Here is a 7,486-nt window from a genome sequence, read left to right on the forward strand (position 1 = left end):
TTTTAACAATAGGATAAAGAATTCTATGCTTCTCATGTTTGCACATAAGTCCAAAAATCTCACCATATACAACCTTGAAGCAGGACTGTCCCACAGTCCCCAATCCTTTTTGACCCTTTAAGTTCAAGGCCATTCCCCTCTATTACTTGATGGAAGGAGAATGTTTTGTCATTGTCATGGTTTGGGGTTCTTTTTGCAGGGGAAGCAATATAATACAGGACACATTTTATAATATTTTATACTGAATCACCCAAAAAATTGTATATACAACTGCAGGAAAACTATCCAATGAACTAAACACTAAAGAATCCAGCTGACGGCCTAGATCCCATAACCATGCCTCCCACCAATCCAGCTGGAGGCCTACAGCCCAAAACAAAGCTCATGCAGACCTTCTTCATGGATCTGTGCTGGAAAGTCCCAGAGGTCAGCGCTAGAAGCTAGGAATCCTATGCCAGCCAGATGAAGGATCTGTGCTGGCAGGCTAAGAGATCTGACTTGGAGCTAGGAAGTAGTGTTCAAGGTGAGCACCAGAGCTCCCCCGAATGTACCACAGCTGCACTTACCAACAGTGAGGTCCTGAGCTCCTCCAGTGATGCAGAAAGCTGAGTTCCCATCAGGAAAGACAATGTAACAAGCTTCTTCATGAGGCTGAGCAGGACACCATCTTCCTCTCCAGAGCCAGAAAGTGATGCTCAAGAGGAGGACCCAACCTTCTCCAAAGTTCTTCAGGAAAGCCAGCATGACAAGGTCCTCCAGCAGAACAACCCAAGAGAACTAGCAGCCTCCAACAGCTTCTCTAAACAGCATCCCTAATAGTATTTCAGCAGCTTCTGTTCTGCCTTTATACTGCTGGCAACAACCCTCAGGTGCGCCTCTGGCACCAGGCACTGTGCTAGTTTGATTCAGCTGGGTGTAGTAAGTTGACCACCTGTTAGAAACCCACTACACATCAAGGTGCTCAACTAGCCATTTTAGCTCCTCTATGGCCCACCATTCATTTCACAGTTGATCTCCATGTAGAGCTACTGGACACAGCCACCTGCAAGAACACTGAGGCTGGATTGGTAGATAGCCTTGCTTTCTTTCACAGACCTTTCATTTTATTCTTCATGTCTTTGCCAGAGGTTGTGAATGTTGTAGTTTGGCTTAATTAAATTGCAAGTAGTACCAAAGCCCCTAAAGCTGTAGACTATATGAATATTCTCCAGCCTGTGGAATAAGCACTCCAAAACTTCAGACCTTTATAGAAAGAAGGAACATTCACTTCACTGATACATCACGTTTCCTGTCTCTGCTCCCCATGCTTATTTCTGAGCTCTGTTGTGTCTCCATATAGTTTTGGAAACCTCTTTTCTAATCCTTAAAAGTTGGCCTTCTCTTCCCTGGAACTTCACATCCCCCAATTTCATTTACCCACTCTAGAATAAGGCCCTGAGTTTATGTTGAAAGGGAATTGAGAAGAGAGGAGACTTCAGCATAGTGTTGAGCACTATGGTTAATATCTAGACATTCCACAAGAGCCTTCTAGATGGAGCTCTGTTAAGGTGATTGCATTTATGAAGTTGTTATGACTGTCTTGCTGTTAGGAAGTGAAGCCTGGTCAGAGGCAGATCACTGGTCACTGTGACCAAATCCACTACATCTCCCTTCCAATATCCCTCCTTGACTCCCTGCATCCTGGCAGCCATTCTAGAAGCAGCACTCCTCTCCCTTGAAGCCAGCCAACTATGGCTAAAAAACATGAGCCAAAATGAAACATGCCTGCTGTAAGTTGTAGGTGTCATGTATTTTGTCCCAACAACAAGGAAAGTGATTATGACAGTCAGTCATGACTTTTCCAGTGCAGTCAGGAAGGGATGGACACAGGCAGGGTGTTGGCAATCTAAAAGCTCCAGAACAGAAGAGGGTAAGTAGGGACATGCCACATCTGGTGGGTTTCTTTTGTGATTCCTGCTTCAGGCAGAGGTAATAAAGGAGCCTCTTTGTTCTCCTAATTTTCCAGAAAGAAACTGTTGAGCCAAGCATACAATCTCCCAAGAATAAACACTCATTCTCTAAACTAAATATCTAATCCAATGGCTCCCAACCTGATTACACATTAGAATTACCTGAGGTGCTTTTCAAACCCTCCAATACTCAAGCTCTACCTCCAAAGATTCAGATTTAATTGGTCTGGTGCAAATATTCACATTGAGCTCTGAAAATTATGCTACAATTATTGAAAATGTTACTTTATGATACTTTTAGAACTTTTCTCCTATAAAGCTTGCTCTGGAATCTAGAGTATAGACAGCTTCTCCTAAAGACTACTCAGGGGCTGGTGAGATGGCTCAGTGGTCTAAAGCACCTACTTAGAACAAGCTTAGCAAACGCAGGGACCGCGGTTCAATCCCCCAGCACCACATGCCAGCCAAACCCGACCCCTGGTGGGCTGAGCTGGCCACATACACACACACACACACACACACACACACACACACATGCACATAAATAAATAAATTTAAAAAAAAAAGACTACTCAAAGAACATTAATTTCATAAGATTTTTAACAGGTACTACAAACAAAAAAAAACATAAAATTTAAAGGTTTTGTTCCCAAATAGATTTTAGAAAATCTAACTTCTTAAACTAAAAAGAATAAATATTTATTTGCAACAAGATTTCTCACAGGCTTTAATATATCAATGTGCATCATAACTCTCCAAAAAGGGGCTATGTATAACATATAGCATTTCTGCATATATCTAACCATGGAAATATATTGTTTTCTGTTTGTCTTTTAAGATAGGTCTAAAAATATCCAAGAAATCTGGCTTGAGAAATATCACATATCATTTATGGTATGCTTTTTTTTGAACAATTTAAAAATATTTTAAAGAAAATTTTCACAAAAAAGCACGTTATCTACATTACTCTATGCCTTTGGCTCAATCTTTGATATTGACTTCTTTACATAGTGGATTAACTACTTGCATGTTAAATAATGAGATAAATTAACTAATTCTCTTCCCATTACGAACTGAAATCTGTATCCCTAACCTTGAATACTAAGGAACTAATGATTCCTTGAACTTAGAGTACAAGGGGTCATGAGGACCATGCATTGTTTTCTGAGACACATACTTGAAGCTCTAAGCTACCATACACATAAGATAGGACAGCTGTGGGACCCAGGTGCCAGGAGAGGCTCCATTTGTGTAGGGATTCACACCTACAAAAGCTCAGACACCCAGCTATCCTCATCACCTCACATGAATGTGAAGAAGCTACCAGATAATTCAAGATTCTCACTTTTCCAGTTACTCCCTAACAGTCAAATCATCCCAGCTGAGATCCCAGACATTCTGAGACAGAAACAAGTCATCCTCCTTGTGCCCTGTCAAATTGCTGATTCACGGAGTTTGCAAGCATAATAAGTTTTAGGGTGGTTTATTATGCAGCAAGAGCTAACCACAGCACAATGTAGAGTAGTTTTCGAAGATATATTCAGCTTTCATCCCAACTTTATTGATGCGCACTGTGTGAAGGAAGGTGGGAGGGGACATGAGAGCCCATTAGCTCCATAGGTGAGTGCACGGGGCTTAAATATAGGCTTCTTCTACTCCTAGAACTACCTATATTTGAGGAGTACCTATATGGAGGATAAAGGTACTATTTGGGGGAAGAAATGGGCTGGGGCACTGTAAGTTCTGGGCTTATACCTCAGTGACATGGCAAACAGTGCTACACTGGAACCCAAAATGCCCAGTCAGCCAGCTCTGGGCCCTGGTAGCCCTCTAGCTGGCTCTCCTCTCAGCGCTGTCTCCCCAGTCTGGCAGGGTCACCCTCCTGGAGCATCCCACCATAATCTCTCTCCATCCTGGAGGGTTCAACTAGCCAACCTTGATCTCAACCTAAGACAGAAATCTGTGGCTTGCTTATCAAGGGGACAAAGTGAAAGCTGGGTAAAGGCCATGGAGATTATAGAGTGAGATAATATGGGAAAGCACAGAAGCTGTTTCTTTATAAAGGAGTCTGTGGTCTTATTTGTGCAGCTAGCTAGTTATTACCATACTTGGATTTCATTTGGATCCAAAGTTATTATCATATTTTGAAATATCAGCATATTTATATTCTGATCTATATTCCCACACATTACATTTGCACTCCATGCCTGATGAAGCAGTCTAGTCCTTTAGAGATGATGGAGGATGGGGGGAAAGTGGCTAAATAGGGCTACTAACCATCTCATTTTGTCCAAGACTAAAGTGATTCACAAGATAAGGACTTTCAGAGCAAAAAGCTGAAAAGTCCTGAGAAAATTAGGATAGCTGGTCAAGGCTAATATCTCCAGCTCCAGCAGAGACAATTCTCCTGTCCATGCTGCACAAACAAGATCAGTAAATCAGTAGGTCATAGGTCAGTTCATCCCTCCAGAGTAGGGTAGAGGGAAACAAGAGCCACAGACACTTCCCATATGGACCTATCCGGGTGTCCAACTCCAAAACAGGTCATGATGATAGTGTTCTAAGTATGGAGCCCTACTAGTGAAGTCAAATAATTTATAGATTAAATAAGTTTTAGTAAATACAGGTTTAGAAGACATCCAAGAAGATGGAGGAGAAGTAAGCTGCAACAAACCAACTGCTCCAAGATTCAGAATACAGATACTGGAAAATAGCAATTTTACAAAGGAAAAAAGGAAAGAGGTGGATCACTGGGACCCAGGAAGGACACTGGAAAAGTTGGAACCTACAGAAAAGCTGAAGAGACAGACAAAAATGTAGAAAAAGGGAGAAGCAACCTGCACTTTCTCCCCAGCTACTGGCTCATGATGTGAGAGAGGAAGATCAAATGTACAGAGACACAGTGAAAGCAGGTGACTCCAAAGGTCTCCAAGGAGAAGCACAGTGGAACGGAGTAGTGTGTACTGTGCGCTATGGCATCTGGATGGTGACTCCAGTCCAAGCAACTTCTATGTCCCCCAGAAAGCTTGCTTAGACAGCAGAGTGGCCAACTGAACTCAGGACGCAGGGCAGCTACAGCTCAGCTTCATTTCAGGGCTCCCAGTATTAAACCACAGAGACTAGGTGAGGAAAAATCACCAGAGATGTTCATGTCAGGGAACTGTGGTCAGGCTGGCCAGAGACACCAGAGTGTTATGCGCTAAACGATTCAGGCCCCAACCCAACAATCAACTGTTAGATTTAGCCTGAGCATCCATGGATGTGAAAGCTCCAGAACTAGCACCTCTCCCTATTCCCACTACAGCTTGCTGGGATTATCCAGCACAGATCTGGTCTCTAATTGCCACCTTTGTCTACCAGCAAAAGCAGAGTCAAATCATGAACTGGACACCACACAAAACTGTAGATCCCAAAAGATAAACACAGGTTTGAAATCACAAAAAGTCTCTCTCTCTCTCTCTCTCTCTCTCTCTCTCTCTCTCTCTCTCTCTCTTTCTGCATTGCTTTTGGGCTTGAGAGGGAGTTGTTTATTTGGTTTTATTCTCTTGATTGTTTTGTTTCTTTGTAAGGGTGAACATTGTTTATAATTTGTTTTGTTTTATTTTGTCCCCATTTCTACTTTTTCATTTCTTGTTTCCCTTTTGTCTTCCACACCAGTTTCCTGAAGTTTAAGTAACCTTCTGTCCTTATTCCTAATCTCTTTTTTTCTATTATTTTTCTATCTTATCCTCTTCTCCTTTTCAATTATTTCCCCTTCAGGTAAAATTGCTCTAATGAGCGGATACTTAGTATATATAATTTTCTGATTTGTCTTAGATTTTGTGAAATAACTACAAATCTTGCACATATGAATAAAAGAACAAATATTGTCACAGTTGTTTTTCCAGTCTGTATTTAAAGTTAGTGTTATTGCTCATTGTACTATTTTAGCCAAAATGACACATTTGCTGTGATCAATCAAAGTTCCTTGTATACCAATACCTAGATTGTTTGGGGGACATAAAATATAGTGTAGCACAGTTACAAACTGTGCTAGGCCAAACAGGCTGTGACCTCTCAGTCCTAATAAATAGAAAAGGCACTACAGTGCAACCTATGACACTCTGTGTGTACAGGCACGAAGTGAAAAGTGGCAACAGGCTCTGGAAAGTGTTGTTCTCCACGTTACCCTGGTTCCTTTTGACAATGACCAGTCAGATTTGGTTCACTGAATAAATGGTGATAAGAAGTATGAGGAAATTCCCAAATACAGGGATCTCCTAAAGCTTTCCACCACGATGGAGTTAATGCCCTGGTCCACACTTGTTGAGGACTGTGGAATGAAATCAAGGAAAGGCTCCCTCAAGAGTCCTGAGGCATGATCCTTTGGGATGATTCAATACACCATGCCTTATTCAATTTGCTTCAGAAAATAAAGAACCTAGTTGTTCTTTTTTTTTTTTTTTTTTTTTTTTTTTTTTTTTTTTTTGGTGGAACCGGGGATTGAACTTTTTTTTTTTTTTTTTGGTGGAACCGGGGATTGAACTCAGATCCTTGCGTTTGCCAGTCAAGCGCTTATCCTACTCAGCCATCTCCCCGGCCCCCTAGTTGTTCTTTAAAAGAAAAAAAATAGAGTCCTGAGACAGATGGTTTTGCCTCAACAGAACATGGTTAAAAAAAGGTAGGAAAGATTTAAAAAAAAAAAAAAGCTGTTGAACATAATATTAGAATAATGGCCAAGTACTACACTCGGCTCACAATGTAAAGGATGGCACGGCTTCTGGATCTGTCTGTTGATGAGTCAGAGGGCTTTTCTGTCAAATATGGTAGTTAACAAGACCATCTTTGCTAAGGTTGATTGGTTGGTAGGAATTATCAACTTCCAGAGACCCAAGGATCCAAACAATTTATTGAATGACTGGTTCAGAAACTGACCTCATTGATGTCTCTGGTTAACAAAACCAAACACCTCATGGGCAAAGAGATGATACATAATCTACAATAAGGGTCTTAATGCTTTTAAAATGAGAGAAAATAGGAGGTCCTTAAAGAAAAAAGATTGGTATCATGGTGTATATGTTATTTTCTCTGGTTTGTTTTTATTTTTTCCTATTTTCTGTTCATTTGTCTAAGGTTTTGAAATAGTAAATGTGTTTCAGGATCCCTTTGACCTTTCTGTAACCAGGTTTCATTATTAACCCTGTATTTTCAGTTGGTGCACAAATAAACATTTCTATTATCTCAGTACGTACCAAAAAAAGAAAAGAAAAAAGAAAAGTGATGGAAGCAATGAATGTTCAACATAACAAAGAACTTCAATCCATAAAACAGATTCAAACAGATATCCAGGCGCGAGACCTGTAGCGGCAGTCTCGCCGTGGTCTTCTCCACCCGCGCCAGAGGATAAGATGTTAGAACCACAAGAGAATGGCTTGATTGACCTACCAGATTATGAACATATAGAAGACGAAATTTTTCCTCCATTTCCACCTCCAGCTTCTCCACAGCAAGATGGTGAAGGAGCTGAACTCAGTGAAGAGTCAGAGAACAGAGAACCT

At 41.1% G+C, this 7,486-nt stretch overlaps 1 pseudogene; it reads left to right on the plus strand.

The window, feature by feature from the left end:
- Positions 1–6,933, plus strand: part of LOC111813254 — a 58,317-nt pseudogene extending 51,384 nt beyond the window's left edge.
- The last annotated feature ends 553 nt before the right edge of the window (positions 6,934–7,486 follow it).

The sequence above is a fragment of the Octodon degus genome, unplaced genomic scaffold, assembly GCF_000260255.1.
Source record: "Octodon degus isolate 3935 unplaced genomic scaffold, OctDeg1.0 scaffold00176, whole genome shotgun sequence".
NCBI lineage: Eukaryota > Metazoa > Chordata > Mammalia > Rodentia > Octodontidae > Octodon > Octodon degus.